This window comes from Gossypium hirsutum, chromosome A08, assembly GCF_007990345.1.
Source record: "Gossypium hirsutum isolate 1008001.06 chromosome A08, Gossypium_hirsutum_v2.1, whole genome shotgun sequence".
NCBI classification, from domain to species: domain Eukaryota; kingdom Viridiplantae; phylum Streptophyta; class Magnoliopsida; order Malvales; family Malvaceae; genus Gossypium; species Gossypium hirsutum.
The window spans coordinates 67,501,148-67,504,492 of NC_053431.1; the positions used below are offsets into that span (position 1 = coordinate 67,501,148).

At 37.1% G+C, this 3,345-nt stretch overlaps 1 non-coding gene across 1 annotated transcript; it reads right to left on the minus strand.

The window, feature by feature from the left end:
- Positions 1-243: 243 nt before the first annotated feature.
- On the minus strand, positions 244-350 carry LOC121205828 (small nucleolar RNA R71). The gene has a single exon (XR_005900901.1). It is a non-coding gene; the product is annotated as a small nucleolar RNA R71 (small nucleolar RNA).
- Between the last annotated feature and the right edge of the window lie 2,995 nt (positions 351-3,345).

Genomic DNA, 3,345 nt, shown 5'->3' on the forward strand with positions numbered 1-3,345 from the left:
TGTTCAGTTTGATGGTTTGTAGGATGAGGATCCCAACATGCACTTGGCAAATTTTCTTGAATTTTGCGATACATTCAAAATCAATGAGTTTCTGATGATGTCATTCGTCTTCGATTATTTCCCTTTTCACTGAGAAACAAAGCTAAACAGTGGTTGAACTCATTACCACAAGGGTCTATCACTACTTAGGAACAAATGATCGAGAAGTTTTTACTAAAATATTTTTCACCGGCTAAAACGGCTAAATTGCGTAATGATATCTCTTCTTTTGTGCAGATGGATTTAAAAACACTTTACGATGCATGGGAGAGATACAAGGACTTATTGAGAAGGTGCCCTCACCATGGGTTACCGCTTTGGCTGCAAGTTCAAAAGCTTTACAATGGTGTGAATCCCTCGACAAGACAGATGATTGACGCAACTGCTGGCGGAACCATCAACAATAAAACATCGGACGATGCCTATGAATTCATAGAGGAGATGTCACTGAACAACTATCAGTGGCAAGTTATGAGGACAAAGCCAACGAAAACAGCCAACATCTATAACATCGATTCAGTCACCACGCTCTCTAATCAGGTAGAACTTCTCAATAAAAAGGTTGATAGTTTTCTTGGTTCTACGCAGGTACATCCAGTAATAAGGTGTGACTCAAGCGGAGGAGGTGTGCATACAGAATATCAATCCTTCAATCCCACAACTGAAGAGGAACAAGTCAACTATATGGGTAACAATAACTTTAGATTTCAAAATAACCCATATAGTAATACTTATAATGCAGGTTGGAGGAACCACCCAAATTTTTCCCGGGGAGGTCAAGGAAATCCGAAGCCACAAAATCCTCAGGGTTTTCAATAGCCACCTTATCAACAATAGAAAAAACCAAACATTGAAGAGATAAAAAACCAAACATTGAAGAGATGCTTTCTAAATTCATCTCGGTAAACTCATTTCCAAAATACCGAGACAGCACTTAAGAATCAACAAGCATCGACCCAAGGACTCGAAACTCAGATAAGCCAACTGTCTAAGCTAATCTCGGAAAGACCACCAGAAAATTTATTTAGTAATACCAAATCCGGAGAGCATGTCAAAGCAGTTACACTAAGGAGTGGGAAAGTTTTAGCAAAATCTGAAAAAAAGTTAGCACAAGAAGCCATGGAAAGCGAAAGGAGGGAAGAAAAACCCAAAAATAGTGACAAACTAGTACCAGAGGAATATTCATCACCGATTCTATATCCAGCAAAATTAAAAAGATATCGCATTGATGCACAATTCGATAAGTTTCTTAAAGTTTTTAAGCAATTACATATCAACTTACCTTTTGTTGAAGCTATCTCGCAGATGCCTACATACACAAAATTTTTAAAGGAGCTTTTAACAAATAAAAGGAAGTTTGAGGACTTATCTACAGTAGAACTCAATGAGGAATGCTCCGCCATACTCCAAAATAAGCTCCCAACCAAATTAAAAGATCCAGGAAGTTTTACTATCCCTTGCTTAATTGGTAATTTGAATATTGAAAAATCACTAGCTGATTTAGGTGCTAGTATTAATTTGATGCCCTATGAAATGTTCATACAGCTTGGTCTTGGGGAACCTAAACCCACTAGGATGAGTATTCAATTAGCCGATAGATCTGTTAAAAATCCCAAGGGTATTATTGAAGACGTACTCGTAAAAGTAGATAAATTTATATTCCCTGTTGATTTTGTTGTGCTTGACATGGATGAAGATGTAGAAGTACCCTTAATTCTAGGGCACCCATTTCTATCCACTGCTAGAGCCGTGATTGACGTAGGTGACGGTAAATTCGTACTTAGAGTAGGGGACGAGGAAATGATCTTTAAAATTTATGATGCTATGAGATTCTCTAGGGAACAAGATGATTCATGTTATTTCATTGACTCTATTCATCATATTACTCAAATCTCTTTTCAAGAAATTGTACAGGAGGAGACGACAGAACCGCGTCTAGCTCAAGACGAGGAGATAGGTGAAGAACCTAATAACCATCCGTCAAGACAAGTAGAATACGAAGGTATTAAGATTAACGATGAACTTAAGCAAAAACCCTCGATTGAGGAGCCTCCCAAACTGGAACTTAAACAATTACCAAACCATTTAGAATATACATTCCTTGGAAATAATTCTACATTACCAGTTATTATTGCTTCTAATTTGCAGCCCAAGGAGAAAGAGGAATTAATCCAAGTATTAAAAGAACATAAGAAGGCCATAGCATGGAAAATTTCTGACATTAAGGGAATCGGTCCTTCTTTTTGCACCCACAAAATTTTAATGGAAGAGGAATACAAACCATGTGTGCAAGCTCAAAGACGTCTGAACCCCAATATGAAGGAAGTTGTAAAAGCCGAGGTGATTAAACTTCTAGATGCTAGAATTATTTATCCTATTTCTGACAGTTCTTGGGTAAGTCCAGCGCAGGTTGTCCCCAAGAAAGGAGGCATGACGGTTGTGACCAACGAGAAGAATAAGCTAATCCCAATAAGAATGGTTACAGGATGGAGAGTTTGCATAGACTATAGGAAACTAAATGACGCCACAAGAAAAGATCACTTTCCCTTGTCATTCATTGACCAAATGTTAGAAAGATTATCCGGACACACGTATTACTGCTTCCTAGACGGACTCTCTGGTTACTTCCAAATCCCAATAGCTCCTGAAGATCAGGAAAAGACGACATTCACTTGCCCATATGGTACGTTTGCTTATCGTAGAATGCCTTTTGAATTATGTAATGCCCTTGCTACTTTTCAGCGCTGTATGATAGCTATATTCGATGAACTCGTGGAAGATATCATGGAAGTCTTCATGGATAATTTTTCGGTATTCGGTAACTCTTTCCATCTCTGTCTTAAAAATTTAAAACGAGTTTTAATAAGATGTGAAGAAACAAACCTTGTGCTTAACTGGGAGAAATGCCACTTCATGGTTCAAGAAGGTATTGTACTAGGGCATAAAATTTCTAGTAAAAGGATTGAGGTGGATAAATCTAAAATAGAAACAATCGAGATATTACCACCTCCTAGTTCAGTTAAGGCTATTAAAAGTTTTTTAGGACATGCTGGTTTTTATAGAAGATTCATTAAGGATTTTTCTAATATAGCTAAGTCTTTAACTAAATTGCTAGAAAAAAGATATACCTTTTAACTTCGATCAAGAATGTTTAGAAGCATTTAATACTTTAAAGGATAAATTAATTAATGCTCCAATTATAATTACACCTGATTGGAACTTGCCTTTTGAACTAATGTGTGATGCGAGTGATTTTGCAGTAGGTACAGTACTAGGACAACGAAGAGACAAGCATTTTCAACCTAT